The sequence below is a fragment of the Chlorocebus sabaeus genome, chromosome 5, assembly GCF_047675955.1.
Source record: "Chlorocebus sabaeus isolate Y175 chromosome 5, mChlSab1.0.hap1, whole genome shotgun sequence".
NCBI classification, from domain to species: domain Eukaryota; kingdom Metazoa; phylum Chordata; class Mammalia; order Primates; family Cercopithecidae; genus Chlorocebus; species Chlorocebus sabaeus.
The window spans coordinates 19,178,211-19,198,879 of record NC_132908.1 but is presented as its reverse complement, the minus strand read 5'-3'; the positions used below and the strand labels follow the sequence as shown (position 1 = coordinate 19,198,879).

Below are 20,669 nucleotides of genomic sequence, written 5' to 3'. Positions count from 1 at the left end.
AAGCTTACTTTATAATACAGATTTCATGTTACCTTTATTATTATTATTATTTTTTCACTCTGTCGCCCAGCCTGGAGTACAGTGGCGTAATCTTGGCTCACTGCAACCTCTCCCTCCCAGGTTTAAGCGATTCTCCCACCTCAGCTTCCCAAGTAGTTGGGATTACAGGAATGTAATTACACCATGCCTGGCTAATTTTTTTTTTTTTTTTTTTTTTTTTTTTTTTTGAGACGGAGTCTCGCTTTGTCACCTAGGCTGGAGTGTGCAGTGGTGTGATCTCAGCTCACTGCAGCCTTCGCCTCCTGGGCTCAAGCAGCTCTGCCTCAGCCTCCTGAGTAGCTGGGATTATAGGCATGTGCCACCATGCCTGGCTAATTTTTGTGTTTTTAGTAGAGATGGGGTGTCACTATATTGACCGAACTGGTCTCGAACTCCTGACCTAAAGTGATCTGCCCACCACGGCCTCCCAAAGTGCTGGGATTACAGATGTGAGCCACTGTGCCTGGCCTTGGCTATTTTAGAAGAAATGGGGTTTCATTATGTTGGCCAGGCTGGTCTCGAACTCCTGACCTCAAGTGATCCACCTGCCGCAGCCTCCCAAAGTGCTGGGATTACAGGCGTGAGCCACCGTGCCCGGCCCATGTTACTTTTTAATACGACTTTTTAAAAGGTTTAGATATACATAGTGGGCCAGGCATGGTGGCTCATGCCTGTAGTCCTAGCACTTTGAGAGGCCTAGCCAGGGAGGATCACTTAAGCCCACCAGTTCAAGACCAGCCTGGGCAACATGGTGAAACCCTGTCTCTACAGAAAATACAAAAGTTAGCTAGGCATGGTGGTGCCTACCTGGGGTCTCAGCTATTTGGGAGACTGAGGAAAATCACCCTAGCCTGGAAAGTTGAGGCTGTAGTGAGCTGTGATTGTGTCACTGCACTCCATTCGGGGTGACAAAGTGAGACCCTGTCTCAAAACAAACAAACAAAAAATAGATGTACATAGTGCATTGGTTAAGGGAGCACAGGCTCTAGAGTCAGTCTGGGTTTGAGTCTGAACTTTATCACCAGCTTGCCACTTGACCTTGGATGAGCCACTTCTCTCTCTAAGCCTCAGCTTCCTCATGTATGGAGTGAGGGTAATCACAGTAAATAGTTGTGAGGATTCAATTAGATAGTGCATTCGAAGGACAAGGCACAGTGCTGGGCATAAAAACAAACATTTAATCACTTTAGCTATTATTGGCTGTATGGCATCCATTGCTATGCCCACCTGGAATGGCAGCTGACTCCCACGGAGTCAAGAATCATGTGTATCATTTTACCTCCTCTTATAGTCAGTTTATGGGACAGTGTGTAAAAGATTGCTAGGCACACAGTAGATACAAGTTATCTATCATTTGAAAATAAAACCTGTCCTCTGGGTATCTGGGAAATACACTAGTGACTCTGTAATGGAAACTTCCAGCGTGCTTCCAAAGCTGGCCTAAAACGCAGAGATGGAAAATCTTCCTCCTGAAACCCTAGAGAGCCTGTATGAGTCCAGCAGTAGGGACAGGGGCTAGGATACTTGTTTCATGTGTCCGTGTGAAGAGATCACCAAACAGACTCTGTGTGAGCAACATGGCTGTTTATTTCACCTGGGTGCAGGTGGACTGAGTCCGAAAAAGGAGTCAGCAAAGGTGGTGGGATTATCATGAGTTCTTACAGGTTTTGGGATAGGTGGTGGAGTTAAGAGCAATGTTTTGGGGGCAAGGGGTGGATCTCACAAAGTACATTCTCAAGGGTGGGGAGAATTACAAAGACACTTCTTAAGGGTGGGGGAGATTATAAAGAACATTGATCAGTTAGGGTGGGGCAGAAACAAATCACAATGGTGGAATGTCATCAGTTAAGGCTATTTTCACTTCTGTGGATCTTCAGTTGCTTCAGGCCATCAGGATGTATACGTGCACTTTACTGGTGACATGATGGCTTAGCTTGGGCTCAGAGGCCTGACATTGCTATCTTCTTATATTAATAAGAAAAATAAAACAAAATAATGGTGAAGTGTTGGGGTGGCAAAAATTTTTGGGGGTGATATGGAGAGATAATGGGCGATTTTTCTCAGGGCTGCTTCGAGCAGGATTAGGGGTGGCGTGGGAACCTAGAGTGGGAGAGATTAAACTGAAGAAAGATTTTGGGGTAAGGGGTGATATTGTGGGGTTGTTAGAAGGAGCATTTGTCAATACTTGGATCAAAAATTGGAAACTGATCCAGGAGACTTTTTGTCTTTGATTGTATGCTTTGAGGTTCAGCTAGTTGGGCAAAACCACATTAGACTCTGGGAAAAGAAATAGATTTATTTCAGCCAGTCTAGATAATGTTTGACAGAGTCTCAGATAAAGTGAAAAGCCCAGATCCACATGCAAAAGGGCTTCCTGACTGCTCAGAGTTTACTTGTTGGTGAACTCCTGTGAGTCCAGGTCTCTAATTCTTCCTGTGGCTCAACAACCAAGAGAGTCTACTGTAGTGGGACTACCACTGGACTAAGTCCTTAGTTCCAGTCTAGACTCTGCCACCATTGCTGTTTTTCCTTGGGCAGATCACATCCCCTCTCAGTCTATTTCTTTAACTAAAACATAAAGGATTTAGGACTAAATCACTCTTTCTCAAGGTGTGGCTTTGGTTACACTTGTAATTTTTGTGTTGCTGAAATGAATAGTCACGTGTTGTTTTTACTGCTGATGGTGCGTAAGATGATTTTTGGTGGTACATGATGAATACTTTTCGTTTACTAGTTCTGTTTTTTATTGTATTTACTTATTTTTTGAGATGGAGTCTTGCTGTATCTCCCAGGCTGGAGTGCAGTGGCGCGATCTTGGCTCACTGCAACCTCCGCCTCCTGGGTTCAAGCAATTCTCCTTCCTCAGCCTCCCGAGTAGCTGGGATTACAGGCGCCTGCCACCACGCCCGGCTCATTTTTGTATTTTTAATAGAGACGGTTTCACCATGTTGGCCAGGCTGGTCTTGAACTCCTGACCTCAGGCGATTCACCCTCCTCTCAAAGTGCTGGGATTACAGCATGAGCCACCGCGCCTGGCCTAGTTCTGTTTTTTAATGTGTATGAATGAAAACGTAACTATCATATCACACCTATGAATTCATGGACAGTAGTGCTTAGGATGATACTAAAGTCATGTCAAAGACAAAACTGCAGCCAGTTTAGTTTCCAGATCTCAATTGGCTGTATTGCAATTCTAGAATTGGGCAATGTTTCATTCCATAATATAGAATTACTGTTTAGATGAGCTAAGCAGGAGTTGGCTTTATAGACAGAAGGGCTGAAGAAAGCAGAAGCAAAGAACAAAGAGTGTATCAGTCTTTGCAAAGCTGCTTTTCTTGTAAGGCAGGACAGGGAGACAGAACAATAGAGAAATAACTGAATAGTTAGTATTAGATTACTTCAAACTTTTGTGTGTGTGTGTAAGGATTAGGGAACTTCATTATCATGCCAATTAAGATTTAAACATGGAGTTTGGGAAGTTGGATGTTATCTCTTTTTCTTGGTTTCTGGGAAGGTCAGATAACAAACTTAGTTTGGGCATGAATGACTCCAGTTTGATTTTTAGTCTGGTCTCTTGGAGCCTAGTGCAGGAGCTTGGTCCAGAACCATGGCCTTCTATCATTTTTATTTAACAGTAAATATATATTTTAAAAAAGCTTTTAAGACAAATATTAGGTAAACAGTAGATGGGATGGTAAAGATGGGATACGAATGGCTGAAGTTTGTAGGTTTCAGGACTCAGTAACTCTAGTGCAGTGCCACACCTTATTTAATGAAGTCTTTGTGGTGATGGCCACAGCTGAGCAGGTCCAGATTTCAGGACTCAACGACTTGCCTTCAGAAGTCTCAGGCAAAAAAATAAAGACTTGACTATCTCAAGCAAATTGACAAATTTCTTTTTTTGCATTCATGGCAAAAATACCCACAAGTAGGTTTTGTAGAATGTAAAATATCATAGACATTAGTGTTGGTGGCCTTTTTTATTTTTTTTCCAGTGGAAAAATGAATAATATTGTTTCCTCTTTCACCTTTAGCAGTTTCCCAGCTACCTGGATTGCTCCGCGGTTCCTCATTGTTTGCTGTTGGGACTTTCCATGTTAGAAGTAAAGTAAAGTTAGGGTCTGGCTTGTTCTTTTCTTGTGGGAGAAAAACCCTAATCGCTTCTTGAACCCAAGCCAGTGCATGGATTCAAGGCTTTGTCCCATCTCAAGAGCTGACCTGTACATTACTTCTTCCTTGTGACAGTGGGACATGTGCCCTAAAATGACATTAAACATTGAGGCAGACAGTACTTAAAATCTCGTTTCACTTTGTCATATTGCTCATAATTCAACATAGTGGGGTCTTGAGAAGGAAAACGATAGAAATGTAGAAATGATACAGACTACTGTGGGAGGCACTTGCTTTTTTAGTAAAACCCAGAATAAAACGGAAATCTCTGTTAAGCAATAGAAGCCGAGAAAGCTGCTTTCAGATGTAGTTTATGGTTTTTTTTTTTTTTTTTAAGCCTTAATTACCTGTAGTCCCTAGACATTTTCTCTGTATCTTAACACTGTCATCCTTCATTATCTACAGTTGGGTGTTGGTCTGTGTTTGCAAGTGATCTTGTTGAATTAACACCTTGTAAAGGGCCATGGATCTGGTATAGCTCCTTGTAATAAGTTATTTAGTGTTTCAAATTTTAGTTTTAAAAAATTGCTGTAAAGATGGTTCCAAGTGTGATAGCTCCCTGTGTCAAGTGTTACTAGTGAAGATTAGGTTAAAATAGAGCAAAATGCCGGGTGCAGTGGTTCACGCCGGTAATCCCAGCACTTTTGGGAGGCTGAGGCAGGCGGAATCATGAGGTCAAGAGATGGAGGCCATCCTGGCCAACATTGTGAAACCACGTCTCTACTAAAAATACAAAAATTAACCAGGCATGGTGGCGGGTGCCTATAGTCCCAGCTACTCAGGAGGCTGAGACAGGAGAATTGATTCGCTTGAACCCAGGAGGCAGAGGTTGCAGAGAGCTGAGATCATGCCATTGCACTCCAGCCTGGTGACAGAGTGAGACTCTGTCTCAAAAAAAAAAAAAAAAAGGCGCAAAATGGTGGCAGTGATATAGCCCAAGATTATTCTCCTACTTTGTTTTATTTATTTATTTTGAGATCGGGTCTCACTCTGTTGCCCAGGCTGAGTGCAGTAGCCTAATCATGATTCACTGCAACCTCAAACTTACTTCATTTATTTAATACAAGGTTTCTACATGACTTCGTAATGAGAAACTCTCAGATGTTTCCCAACTGAGGTGGGATCTGTGCTTCAATTCCTCATACTTTGTAAATTTTGATTTTGTCATTCTGTCTTGTCTCTAGAGATGTTGTGACCTGTCATTGGGCACATTGGCAAGGAGGAAAAAGCCTTTTACTGAAGGCTGTGTTTTGCAGGATTACAAGTCTGCCTTCCCACTAAGATCTAATTGATGACACGCGCAGCAAGCATCCTTTGAGCAGATCTTGAATTCAAACCAAGAACTCCTTGGATATAAAATTACAAGACCACCTACTTGTAGATGTCAGGTTTCTAGAACATCCCATTTCCTGTGGTGCTGAAGTTAGTCATTATATGTAGGCAATGGCTGATGAGTCTGGATATATTCTGAAAGGGGAGGGGCCGAGTTGTGACATTCGCCCTTGGTCTGCAGACCAGGTTTTGCAAAGCTAGAGTGGGGCTGTTTGTTTTCTTCTCTTCTTGGGAAATTGCCATTGGATCAGTTTGTCTTGGTTAAGTAAGATCTTTTGTGGGTAGCTGAGCAGTTGGGCTTTTAAAGATGAGAGCCACATGAAAGAAGACTGTTCTTTCCCAGTCATACAAATAATTATCTCCATGGTCGTATAATCTCCATAAGAAGTGTGAGCATTTGAGACCACACATTTAAAAACTTAACATATAACAGAGTCAGAAGGAAAGATGTACAACATTGTGGCAGAGGTCTTCTCATGGTAGAATAACCTTTTTAGTTTATCCAGAATCTTTTCACTCCTAAAATAAAGCCCTTTTAGGATGGTAGAAACTTGAACATTCATGGTAACTTGAAGTAAAAAAATAAAAATGTTTAATTGAAGACTTAATCTTTAACTCTGACTTTAAAACGTTTCTAGTCAGAGAGCTGGAATTGCTTAATTTATCAGAGCATTTGCTTTTCCAAGTTTACAGCTCTCAACTGTTGATTGGCCTAGCAGAAAGAGATAATAAAAAGTTATGCAACAGGTAAAAATCTTTCCAGTTGCCTTTTCCCCATTTGGAAGGAAACCTGTTTTTCCTTCCCTCTGAGCAGTTTGGCCTAAGCTCCTCCCCTTTCTGATTTGCATATTTACTATTTGCATACAGTACTTCAATTGATTCACTCAACGGAAGGTTCTAAAGATCTCCAGTATTTAATACTTCTGATACAACCTGCTTAAGCAAAAGAATTTTCAATTATGATAGCAGTTTAACAGAACAAAACTTTTAAAAACACACTTTTAACGTACTGAAGTTACTGAAACTCTAAAATCTGAAATGCTCTAAAATTCAGAACTTTTGATTCCTGACATGAGGCCCAAAGGAAATGTTCATTGAAGAATTTCAGATTTCAGATTTTTGTATTAGGGATGCTCTACTGGTAAGTACAATGTTAATATTCTAAAATCTGAAGTTCAGAATCCAGAACACTTCTGGTCCCAAGCATTTGGGATAAGGGATACTCAACCTGTACAAGATATTTTCTCGCTAAGAAGAGCCAGACTGTAATTTTCAAGTTAGAAATCTATGAGCAAAAGACTGGTGTTCTCAGATAGAATGTGGATCATTCATAGGGTACTTCTGAAACTAAAAACCAGTTTTGTAAGCTAAAAAATTTTGGCGTTCAAAATGTAATGCTTTCATGGTTGTATTCAAAGTGAACCATATGTATTCTGAATTTTTCTGAAAGACTGACTCTAGGATTGGATAAATCGTATTTCAGGAAGAAGAAATGTGTTTATATGTTGCCAGCTACTTGTTCCAGTAATTTTTAGTGCCTATTGTAGATCTTGCTCTTAAGGACCTCATCCTCTGGTTAGAACATTAGATAGCGACAATTAGAAAATGTTGTAAAACCAGTGCTATAAAAATAGCAGTGCTGGCTGAGCGCGGTGGCTCACGCCTATAATCCCAGCACTTTGGGAGGCTGAGGTGGGTGGATCACTTGAGGTCAGGAGTTTGAGACCAGCTTGACCAACATTGAGAAAACCCATCTATACTAAAAAAAAAAAAAAAAAAAAATTAGCAGATTGTGGTGACACATACCTACAATCCCAGCTACTCGGGAGGCTGAGGCAGGAGAATTGCTTGAACCCAGGACGCGGAGGTTTCGGTGAGCCGAGATTGCGCCATTGCACTCCAGCCTGGGCAACAAAAGTGAAACTCCATCTCAAAAAAAAAAAAAAAATGCAGTGTTATAAACGAAGGTGTTGAGGGGCAGAGAGGCTCTCAGTCAGGAAGGAGTCCTGTGGAAAGTAAAATCCCAGCACAAGGCATGAAAGAGCAAGACTAGAGAAAGGAATGGGGAGGGATTCTGAGCAGTGGTAACAGTGCGCATAAGACTAGGCCGGGCACGGTGGCTCACGCCTGTAATCCCAGTACTTTGGGAGGCCGAGGTGAGTGGATCACAAGGTCAGGAGTTCGAGACCAGCCTGACCAACATGGCAAAACCCCATCTCTACCAAAAATACAAAAATTAGCTGGGCGTGGTAGCATGCGCCTGTAATCCTGTCTACTTGGGAGGCTGAGGCAGGAGAATCGCTTGAACCCAGGAGGCGGAGGTTGCTGAGCCGAGATTGCACCACTGCATTCCAGCACATGTGACAGAGTGAGATTCCGTCTCAAAAAAAAAAAATGTAAACACATTTCCCCACCTAACTGAAAGGATGCTTGGAAATTAGGGGAGCAGACGAAATGTTTGGTGAGTTTCCTCTGTCTCTGTCACAGGGGTAGGGACTTGTGTAAGCTGCTTTAGTTCTGAGCTTATTTCCTCATCTGTAAAATAGGGATAGCCATAGAGGAACCTCTGAGAGCAGCTGTGGAGAGTAAATGCTATCATGACTGTAAAATGCCTAACGTTGTGTCAGGTACAATAAAGGTATTGGAGGGAACCTTCATCAAGCTTGGTTGAGATTTCCAAGCTATGGGTCATATCTCATTGGTGGGTTATAACCAACAATTAAAATGGAAAAAAAAAAAAAAAAAGAAATAGTACAAATCAGTGCATCATAGAAGTAAGGGTAAATATTGAGTACATTATTTATTTTTGAGACAGGGTCTTGCTCTGTCACCCAGGCTGGAGTGCAGTGGCACACTCATCGCTCACTGTAACCTCAAAGTCCTGGGCTCAAGAAATTCTCTCTGTCAGCCCCCTGAGTAGCTGGGACTAGAGGTGTGCATCACCACACAGGCTTAATTTTTTAAAATTTTTTGTAGAGACAGAGTGTCGCTGTGTTGCCCGGGCTTGGGTAAATATTTAGAAGGTTAAATATTCATGGAACTTTTCTTTGAGTTATACATGGATTTATATGTGTGCATTGGGTAAGGATATAAAATACATTTCTTACTGAAGGTTGCCGTTAAAGTTTGAAACTACTTGTATAGTCCAAACTCTCATTTCTCAGTGACTCAAAGACTTAGCACACCAAAGCAAACAAAAAACCACTCTATCAGAGTATGCTGTTTTGAAGGATGCGATTTAAACCTTCAGGCCTAAAAAAAAATAGTGTTGAAAAGCATTATCCTTAATTTAAGAGTTTGAATTTTGGCTCTACTGCTTACTACCTCCTAGGGTATTATTGGAGTGTTGGATTGTTTTATTAGTTGATATGTGTAAAAATGTTTTGAGAATGATGCCTAGTAAACCTTGGGAAACTATTTATGGACATTGTTATGTAAAAGTGGTAGTACTCTTCATTTAGGTAGATTTGTGCAGTACGCTAGGGGCATAGTAGGTGCTTATTTTTCATTTGATTCTTTTGAAAGTATCTCTTAGGTGCCAGTTAGCCATTTTCTGTTCTTTCTTTTTCTTTTCTTTTTTTTTGAGACAGGGTCTTCACTCTGTCATCCAGGCTAGAGTATAGTGGCATGATCACTTCTCACTACAGTCTTAGCCCCCTAGGCCCAAGGGATCCTTCTAACTCAGTCTCCCAAGTAGCTGGGACCACAGACATGTACCACCAAGGCTGGCTAATAAAAACTGTGTGTTTTTGTAGAGACTGGGTCTCCCTATGTTGCCCAAGCTGGTCTCGAGCTACTGCACTCAAGCAATCCTCCTTCCTTGGTTCCCAAAGTCCTGGGACTGGAGGTGTGAGCCTTTGCATTATGCCAAGGTGACCCTTTTTGTGTCATCATACACATTCCCTGTCTTCTTGGAGCTTGCAGTCTAAGATGCTGTCACTAGAATAACAACAGCCTTTCTCTTCTATGTACTTTTTATATTTGACTCTTTGCTTGGGAGCCATGAATGTTTTTGTCCCAAGGGAATAAATAATGTAAAATGCATTTAAGCCTTGGATGCACAATAGGCATAATAAAGTATATTATAATAAAATATCATCTTAGGCACTTTGGCCTGAAAGAAACAAGTGTCAAAGTTGTTTTTTTAAGATTATTAGGTTGATTTCTCTTACAGTGAGTAGTTGGTGTCAGCAAACTGATTTGCAATGAGAGAGATGACTGTGCCTTTTGCTGAGCAGTGGTGGATAATGAGACTTCCACTTCAATAAGCCCATTGGCAATACCAAGTTGTAACCTGGGTGAATAGGAGTTAATCCTGGCTGGCTGGCAGAAGTAGATTTGTTATATAATTTATGATACCCAAAAGTCCTTTGGGGAGGTCTTTATTATTTTATTATCATGACAGTATCCATCTAGGCCTGAAGATTAATTTTTGTTGTTCTCGTCTAGTTCCACCAGAGTGATTCTCCTAACTGAAAGGGTAGTAACTTGTTAAATGCCTGCATTTGGCTTTTGCTTTGACACAAAGGTATGCTAATCAAGATTGGATGTTAGAAATCCAGAAATATTTCGGTGACTTATTAATAGTTTAGAGATTTTTTTTTTCTCCTGTTAAACTCACTTCTGAAAAATGAGTCATATTCAGGGTTTCAAACATTTCCTCTTTGACCAGCCTCGAAAAAGGTTTATCAATGTTTCTGTCTTGTAGATTGCTGCTGTAATTCATTTGTGTCAGTCTTGCCACTGCTGAAGCAAACACAAGAGGGGTGTCAGTTTGGTTTTCCATCATTTGACACAAGCGAACTTCTTAATTCTGTCACTGGTGGACGATCACTGTTAAACCAGCCTGTACTATTTTTTATGACTCACTGAGAAGTCATGTGGTAGTGTGATACCCAGTCTCCAGCTACCAGTGTTTAAACTTGTAATTTTCAATATATTGTGTTAAAACAGACTTCTAATTCTGGCTATTTTTCTTTTCACTTTTAAGCCTAAAATTGGAAGCTCTGTTTTTATAAAACAGCCTCCTAGAAAAGTCACCGGTGTTGCTATTCTCTCTGTACCCCAAATATCATAACTGGGCCTGGGGGTGGGCAGAGTAAGAGCTGGCTGTTTCACATGGTTAAGCAGAATGTGTAGGCCTGCCAGCGGGCGGAGGTGGAATCTGCCCTTTGCTTTCTCAGCAAGTACCTCTGGCTTTGGGGGCCCGTTGAGGACTTTAGTTGTTGGCCTTTCTCGCTGTCATGTGAAACAAAGTTCATTGTCTCTGGTGGCTCTAAAGAGATGGAGGACCTTTACTGTTTGTGTCTCTTACCCTCTTTGACAAGGTATGTGCTTCAGCCCTCCAAGTTAAAAGTCACTCTGTCATCAAGCGAATGGTGGTATAACATCTCAAGAGGTGTAACACTGGCCATGAGTCCTTGTGTTTTAAGCAATCAAATTCCTATTTAAAGCAAGCAGTATGCAGTGTTAAAAAAATCTGCTGGCTGTTGCTCCTGCATCTCTAGACACCTTAAATATGATGCCTTTATTTGTCGAGGTGGGGGAGGATGCATTTCAGACCAGCAGCCTGAGGCTTTTCACTGGAGTGTTCCCAATTGGTGAGCCCCTTGGTCTTCCTAGAGTACAGTGCATGGCTGTGGCTTCAGTAAACCCTTGGACATAACACCCTGGCTGAAAAGAAAGGCAGAAGTGATTTCCATTAATGTGAATTTTTTCTAAGGTCCTGAGGTACAGGTCAAAAAGAGACATGACAGGTTGAACATCTCCCTATGTCAGCTTCATATTCTAGCTTTTGCTGTATTTGAGGTGAAAATTAGCTTGTGAAGTGAGGAGAGATGGGACCGTGTACTGCTGGCTGAGAAGCTGTGTTTGTATCACATTATCTGAGAAACTCATAAGGTAAGGAATAATTGGAGTAATAATTGTCTCCTCTCTTTCCTCTCTGAAGGTAGAGGGTGCTTTGAGTGGGAGAGTCCAAGAAAAGATAGACCTTAAGAATCAGGGCTGGGCACAGTCCTCACACCCATAAACCCAGCGCTTTGGGAGACTGAGGTGGAAGGATTGCTTGAGTCTAGGAGTTCGAGAGCAGCCTGGGCAACATAGCAAGACCCTGTCTGTACAAAAATAAAAATGAAAAAAGTAGCTGGGTGTGGTGCCGTATGCCTGTAGTCCTAGCTGCTTTGGGACACTGAGGTGGGAGGATCGTTTAAGCCCAGAAGTTTGAAGTTAACAGTGAGCTATGATTGCACCACCGTACTCTGGGTAGGCAACAGAGCCAGATCCTGTCTCTAAAATGAAAAAATGAGCTCTTGAGAACTGAAATTGAGTTCTGCATCCTTAGGACTCAACTCCCTTTACGCTTTCCTGTTGAATGTTTGTTAACATCATCATATAATTTGAATTGGTATAAATAGCTACCATTTATTGAGTACTAATTGTGTGTGAGAAAGTGCTAAACATCTCAGATTCAGCATTTATTGAATCACGAGTTAATACATTTAAAGCAATAAAGCCTTGTACAGAGCACGTGCTCAGTATCAGTGACTGTTATTCCTTCTACAGATACTTATTTATGTGCCGTGTGCCACGTAGCCTAGGTGCACAGGGTAAAGTGGCGAATAAGACAGATAAAATGACTGCTGTTAGAGGGAGCAGGCAATAAGTAAGTCAGCAGATTAGAATTTCACAGAGTTGTATGTGCCATGAAGAAGTAAAACAGTGTTGTGCTGAATTACAGGGAAGTGGCATTTGGATTGGTTGAACATGGAACACATATCAGCACATGAACTGAGATCCATCTCATATGAAGCAGCCATTTATTCTTCACAGTGACCTTTTTTCTTTTTTTTTTCATCGCAGAACTCAGTCTCATTTTTTTGTTAATTCATAAATAATGTATGTAGTTTTGGTACATGTGATAATTTGATACGTTCATATTATGTGTAACAATCAAATCAGGGTAATTGGGATATTATATCACCTTAAATATTTATCTTTTCTTTATGCCAGGATCATTTAAATTATACTCTTCTACCTATTTTGAAATGTACATTAGATTATTGTTGACTGGAGTCACTCTACTGATTTTTCCAATACTAGGTCTTCTGTTTGTACCCACTAACCCACTTCTTTTCATCTCCCCCTCCCCTCCCCTTCCCTGCCTCTGGTAACCACCTAGATAACCATCTCTCTCTTCCTGAGATCCACTTTTTTAGCTCTCACATGAGTGAGAACATGTGCTATTTGTCTTTCTGTGCTTGGCTTATTTCATTTAACATAATGACCTCCAGTTCCATACATGTTGTTGCATATGACAGGGTTTCATTCTTTTTTGTGACTGAATAATATTCCATTGTGTGTATGTACCACATTTTCTTTATCCATTCATCCATGGATGGGCACTCAGGTGGATTTCATATTTTGGCTATTGTGAATAAGTCTGCAATAAACATGGGAGGGCAGATCTCTCCAGTATATTGATTTTCTTTCCTTTGCACATATACCTAGTAGTGCAGTTGCTGGATCATACGGTAGTTCTATTTTCAGTTTTTTGAGGGCTCTTTATACGTTTTTCCATAGTGGCTATATTCATTAACATTTCCACCAACAGTATATGAGCGTTCCCATTTTTCCACATCTTTGCCATTCATTATTCTATTTTTTTTTAAATAACCATTTTAACTGGGGTGAGATAATATCTCATTGTGGTTTTGATTTACATTTCTCTGATGATTAGTGATGTTGAGCATTTTTTCATATACCTGCTGGCTATTTTCATGTCTCCTTTTGAGAAACATCTATTCAGATCTTTTGCCCATTTAAAAATCAGCTGAGGGTCTGGCACAGTGGCTCACGCCTGTAATCCCAGCACTTTGGGAGGCTGAGGTGGGTGGATCACCTGAGGTGAGGAGTTTGAGACCAGCCTGGCCAACATGGTAAAATACGGTCTCTACTGAAAATACAAAAATGAGCTGGGCCTGGTGGCATGCGCCTGTAATCCCAGCTACTCGGGAGGCTGAGGCAAGAGAATCACTTGAACCTGGGAGGTGGCACTTACAGTGAGCTGAGATCGTGCCACTGCACTCCAGCCTGGGCGACAAATTGAGACACTGTCTCAAAAAAAAAAAAAAAAAATCAGATTATTATTATTATTTTGCTATTAAGTTGTTTGAGTTCCTTATATATTCTGGCTGTTAATCCCTTGTCAGATGGATAGTTCGCAGATTTGTTTTTTCCATTCTGTGGATTGTCTCTTCACATTGTCGATTGTTTCCTTTGCTGTGTAGAAGCTTTGTAGCTTGATGTAACCCCATTTGTCTGTTTTTGCTTTGGTTGCCTGTGCTTTTAAGGTCTTACACAAAAAATCTTTGCCCAGACCAGTGTCCTGGATCATTTCCCCAGTGTTTTCTTTTAGTAGTTTCATAGTTTCTTGTCTTACATTTAAGTCTTCTATCCACTTTGATTTGATTTTTGTATATAGTGAGAGAAAGGGGATCTAGTTTTATTCTTCTGCATATAGTCAGGGGATCTAGTTTTATTCTTCTGCATATAGTCATTTAGTTCACAGTGATTTGTTTTAGTTCCCATTTTCAACTGAGAAAACTGAGATGGAAGATGGTTAAGTGTGTGCTAGAGAGTTGGTAGAGCTGGGCTGTACAAACTTAGTCATTTTGTATCCAATGCATGTAGTGTCCCTCCTGGAAGGCACATGACTATACTGAAGCAGCTGAAGGAGCTGCAATATCTGTGCAACTGGTGTTTGAGTGAGAGAATTGAATGTTGGTTGCAGAACAGTCAAGACACTGAACGCAATTCAGAAAAGTTGCATGTGATTTCATGGACCCCCTATTGTTGGATGCAATATTTGTGTATGTGTATGTGTGTGTGGGCACGCACGGGCGTGCTTGAGCGCACGCAGTTTATTCTGGGGCCATAGTTGTCTTTGAATTTTCAAACTTATTGATGACTGAAAGAACTTACGGTGCTGCTGCTCTACTTTATAATTTTTTCATGTTCTTTCTTAAAATAGGGCCTAGCTGCTAGGGCAGGATTTTAATAGAATTGTGATGGCCATTAGGTGGCAGCAATTTTGGCAGGTCATGTGGGTGGGAAGTGGGCAGGAACTGAGCAGGAATCATCAGATGTCTTACTTTGCAAAGCTTGCAGTACCACAATGCCTTCCAACAGGTATAGAGCTCTATTTTTAATTATCTGCTTATCTTCACACATGTTAATGTACTCTGGGGACTCATGCCACATGAGCATTTGTGAAAATAAGTAACTGTTAAAAAAAAAAAAAAAATCAAAGCCTAAACCTTGGGGCCTCAAGTTTCAACCTGCAGAGAACGTATTTCAATAAAGATGTGCGAACATGAGCATTTCCTGTCAGCCTTCGAAACTTAAACACTTTCTAAACAGGCTCTTCACTTCGTAAAATCAAAGAGAAATTGTCTGAGTGATAGGAATTGAAACCGAGAGGGTAGCCAAGTTCAGGTTAGATTTGGGCTTTCAGTTTCATGGGATATGGTTTAGATCAAATACCTGTTTCAGCTGGAAGGTTGATCATGTTGTTGTACAGAGAAAGACTTCTGAGAGCTTTTGCTTTACAGCCTTTCACGTGGTGTCTGAATGCAGGGATGGGGTTCCTCCTTGGGAACAAGATGACGACAGCAAATATGTACACAAAAGAATAAAGCTCCTGAAGTACTCTGTGGCGTAATCTACTTGAAGGAGGTCTAATGGTGTAAAAATTTCAATAGGAAAGATTCTTTTAGCCAGTTAGTCATACCATCTTTTAAATAGCATCCTACTGGTCCACATAGTTATAACGGAATTTGACAGCTTTCGTGAACTTGGGATCATTGGTCCTGTTGTTCAGCTAAGGGTCCTATGATACATTCGACTAGAAATTGTGGCCTAGTCAGTTAGATCTGAATCAGAACATCTAGCTATTAGATCATCTCTGTCTTTGCTCTCTGAATAGAAGAGATCTGAGTGACATAGCTCTGTCTTGGTAGGGACTCTTTCAGTTGTGATAGAAAAACCTGACATCTGACGTATGCAAAGGAGAGTTTGTTGGCTCATACCTGTGAAGTTCAGGGTTTGATCTTGACTCTAGGAACAGTTGGATTCAGGGTGTAAATAATGCCTTCAAAATTCAGTTTCTCTTTGTCTCTCAGAGCTGCTTTCCACTTGGTGATTTCATTTTTGGGTTCTACTTGCATTTGAGCTGAGCCCCATGTGATAAACAGGGACCATTTAATCCTCACAGTGACCCTTGAATAGGCATTCTTATTTTCACTGGTGGCTCTTTCTGGTAGCATCTCCAGCCTCCTGTATTTTCAGTGTTGAGATTCTCTCTGCCTGGCTTGTCATGGGCATATCCTGGATCCAGTCATTAAAGCCAGGGTCATGTTAGGCCTTGGTGGGCCTGAGTCCCATAGTTCTTTATGAACCCCACTCAGCCATATGGATGCGTGAGGGAAAAGGATCTGCTGGTGAAAATTGGGTAATCACCTGATGAAGAGCCTGGATACTGGGAAGACAGACACGTCTGCTACAAATCTGTTCTTTGACCCAGTCTGTGGCTTGAAAGCCCATGTTAGTCTTCACACTAAATCCAGCCCATTGACCATTTCCAGGCATTCCACATTTCTCTTTTGAATGAGCCTCTTGCTCCCTGGGAATGTGAATCACTCAATCCATGGGCCAGACCCTTTTACCCCTGATGTTAAACCTTTGATAAGGGGACTGTTACTCATTAGACCTTAAGATGGTCATCATTGTCCTCTTCTTTTCCTTGGAGGGAGTGTGAGGGGGAAGTTGATCTTCTTTTGAAAGAATAAATTGAGGAAATTTAGATGTAAGTGAAAGATGTCCTTAGGATTACGCTGGTTTTCTCCCCATTCCCCCGTCATTTAAAAACACTTTCTTAAAATCCCTAGAGCCAGAATCAGTGGATTGACTAGGTTTTTTTGTTTTTTTTTTTTGTTTTTTTTTTGAGTCAGAGTCTTGCTCCGTAGCCCAGGCTGGAGTATAGTGGCGCAATCTCCCTCACTGCTACCTCTGCCTCCCGGGTCCTAGTTCAAGCAGTTCTCCTGCCTCATGCTCCCGAGTAGCTGGGATTACAGGCATGTGCCACCACGCCCAGCTAATTTTTGTATTTTTAGTAGAGACGGGGTTTCACCATGTTGGCCAGGCTAGTCTTGAACTCCTGACCTCGTGATCCACCCGCCTTGGCCTCCCAAAGTGCTGGGATTGCAGGCGTGAGCCACCGCACCTGGCCTGGTTAGCCTTTTTGATTGTGATTCACGGTGAAGCAAGACTGAAAGGATATACTCCAAAATATTAACCGTAGGTGGTGAAATTAGTGATTGGCTTTTCTTTTCCTTTATGCCTCTCTGTACTTTCTAAACTTCACAAGATAATTATGTAATACTTTTGGATTTGCCAGCAGGAAAGAGATCCTAGTGACCTCACTTTTCTACCAGGTGACTGATGTGGTTGGAAGCAGGAATTCTTTTATTGTATGGGTCTTTTCTGTCCCTCTGCCTCTTCCTGTCTACTATGCATTAGCAGTCAGCCTCCATCGTGGGGAAAAAGCTGATAAATGTGGTCTTAATGGATTTAGGTGTTTGTTTTGTTTTTTTTTTTTTTTAAGAATTAGCAAGCATTAAGAGATTGATTGGTTACCACGTGGTGAACCTGAGGCCTGCTTAGAGGCCATTGGCTTCCGAAACCACATCTCTACATTTGTGGTCATCCAGGTGCCCTTTAAGACATTTGGATGCAGTCATTTATCATCTGTATATTGTGTTCCTTCGTCGTCTTTGGACTCATTTCACAATTTCCTTTCTTGCCTTTTACTTAGATGCAAAAATCTAACCTTATCTCCAGCTCACTAATTTTCAGTCCGTTGCTGACTCCCAAGTTCCTGAGAAGGTGATTGAAAAATGAGCAGTTGATGTGGTAATTGGGTGTTTTGAGGACTAATCAGCTACAATCAGGTAAACCTCCAGGGTGGCTGATATCCATATGCTGACTGGAAGGAGGGTATTAGTGCTAATCAGTGGTTTACTTTCAGTGGGCTCTACTGAGGCTCCATCCTAAGGAATAAAACAAGCTGTAAGCTTATAACTGGAGATGAAGAGTGCAGCAGGCATGCCATTTTTATTAGAGTGAAGTGCAGCACAAATCCAAGATGGCCTTCTTGTTTTAAACAGGGAAAGTCACTGGAAAAGCTGGTGTGAAAACAAAGAGTGACCTAGAAATTTGGTGCCCCTTCTTGATACCCCCCTTGCACATAAGTGGGTAGTTAGAAATGCCCATGTAATATTTCAAGTGTGGGTCAGTGAAATGATATGGCCCTTTTTTGGTTATTTTGAGTTATGTGAGATTAAACATGTAGCTCAGTTTGGAAGCCCAGAGACCAAAAAAATGGTTCATTATTTGGTATTTGGAAACTTTATAGTATGTGTGTGTTTGTTGACTTGGCTGTACTTGGCAAGTAGGCATTTGTTCTAGCCAGCCCACACTGGCTTCAGTCCTGAGGCCTCAGCTGGACGTATATATATTCTTAGTAGTGTATTCAAAGGGTGCAATGTGAGGAACAGTGAGAACAATTTCAAAAAGAAATGACTGTGCTAAACTGGCTGGTCTTAGTCATGTGACCTAAGATGATTTTATAGAAATATAGCCAGTTTTCTTTTTTAAAAGTTTTCTCTGTCCTCCCTACCCTCTTTCTCCCTTACTTCCTCCCTCTTTTCTTTTACACTTTTGAGACTGGTTGATGTAAAAAGTCATGGGTTCCTCCCCAACCCTAACTGGAACTGCTGTCTTAGCTTGTTGCTGCAGTACATTTTAGGACAAAAAGTCTTTTAAAAGCTGGAAAATAGAAGCAGACGGGTCTTGCTTGCTTTGGCAGAGGGATCGGCTTTCCCTCCCAAGTAGCTCTGGGTAAGACCTAATCTCCAAAGGTGATCTTTGAAGTCTTAAGTTGGAAGTGGCAGCAGCAACTCTGCATTTAAAGTGTTCCCTCAATCTTTCCTTGTTATTTTTGCACATTTACTTTCTAGGAAGTAGTTTACAAATGGACACCATCCATATTCCATCTTTTTCTCAGGTCATTCAGAGTCTGTGGCTGCCAGGTAGGATCAAGGGGCTCCTGTGGTCTTGCTGTGAGACTCTCCGGAGGATGGCTGTGCCAGTACAGCCGCCTCAGCCCCTGGCAGCTGTAGAAAAGCTGTCTGAGGAATTCATGTACTCATGTTCTCTGGCCTTTGGGTATCTGGCATATGTAGGAAGAAATAAAAACCTGCACCCAGCTAGCTCTACAAACTATTTAGATGAAAGTTGAAAAGATGGGCTTTTTATATTGCTAATATGTAGGAGCACCAGCATCTGGCAGTGGTTTCTTGTTGCTGAATAGATTCTAGATGGGAACAGAATGGAGGAGTGGAATGGATTGGTCCCTTCTGTCAAGGAAGCCTCAGAGCAGATCTCAAGTGTCTTGCTGACACTGACTTTTGGTGCCAGCATTTGCCTCCTGTTTTTTAGCTCCTCATTTCACAAGTCTGTTCCTTGGGTGACAGGCTGTCCATCAGTAGCCAACAGACATTCCTCTGAGTGGGCTTCCTGACCCAGCGAGCCTCAGCAGTCAGTTTGCTTGGGTCTGTTTTCCATGTCTGGGCCTATTACTGACCCTCCAGAGATCAAACTAAGATGATTAAGGAGCGGGAAGCCTGCAAAACCAGTGTTTCCTATCCCACCCTTGTTCAGATTGGAGTAGCCCTGCTTTCCCTCTGCTTTTGGACTTATGCTTTTTCTTTGACTCTGATAGTCTTGGGCAAAGAGAACTGTGAGATCCGTTCACCAAGGAGGCAAAGTGCCTGTCCTCAGGAGGGTTGCACATTTAGAACTTTGGCCTCATTGAATGCCAAAAAAGGTGAAGGTAGCCCCAGAATATTGGACCTTGGAAAGACTAACCCAGACCCCTAACTTTAATGTTGGGGTCACAGAAACTCAGAGAGGTTAAGTGGCTTGCTCGAGAGTACACATTGCTCAGGAGGATTTCACAGCAGAACCAAAGGGGGTGTACTCTGTTCATATTGACTTGGTTCTTCAGGAATATACATAGGCGTTGATAGGATGTTGGACATTTTCTTCTTGGGGCATCAGTACCTCCTTAGGGGTAGGGGAATATCCTGGCATGCACACATCATAGCAGAGAACAGTAGTGAGACCAGTGATGCAAAGTGGCAAGTTTAGAGTCAGACTGCCTGAATTTGAATCCTTCTCCTCCACAGATTGGCTGTGTGATCTCAGGCCACCTCTCTCAAGCTCTATTCACTTCCTCCCTCTGTAAAATGAAGATTATATTATCTTCCTTATAGAGTCATGGATAAAATGTGATAATTCATAATCAATAAATGTATGTAATTATTTTTACAATATTGTTATTAATGTACTTTAATAACATGAGCTAACCATATCAACCCTCTCCCTCCTCCCTTCCATTTCATGCTTATAGACATTTAAGGACCAGAATAAGACCTGCCTTCTCTCTGAAACTTCCCCATAGAAAGTCTGGCAGACTGGTTTTATTTTCCAGTCTTACTGCTTAGTAGTTAAGAGACCTGTTTCCTAATCTAGGAAAGCTGCAACAACTCATTTCTTGAGGTTGTTGGGAGTCCTGAAGGTGATGATGAATATGAAGCATGTAGCCCCAGGCTCCACAGATACTGATTTCACGTCCCCCGTCCCTCTCTACCTTTCTTTCTGTAATAGTGGTTCACACTTCTCTCTCCTTCTCCTGTCTACATTTGTACGGAGTCTCAGTGTGGGTTTGTCCTCTGTGGTGGTTCTGTTCTGTAAGACGCAGTTGAGAGTAAGCCCCTAGAAGATAGGGACTTGCCTGGTTGTCATTTCATGGTCTACCTAGGAGATAGGAGCAACTTTCTAATCCCTCTTTGGAGCTAGAGCAACCCAGGGACTGCGGCCTCTGGGATTGCCCTTTGGGCCCGGCAGTGGCTGCTCCAGGCCTAGGACCAGGCAGCCAGCCAAGCCCATCCCCAGGAACAGCGGCCAGCGCTGGCACAGGGGAGGAAAGAGTCTGGAGACTGATGTGC

General features: G+C 41.8%; 1 protein-coding gene across 4 annotated transcripts in view; it reads left to right on the top strand.

Annotated features, from left to right (window-relative positions):
- DCUN1D3 (defective in cullin neddylation 1 domain containing 3) overlaps positions 1–20,669 on the top strand; it is a 45,611-nt gene that overhangs the window by 11,093 nt on the left and 13,849 nt on the right. The gene's annotated exons all lie outside the window — the stretch shown is intronic.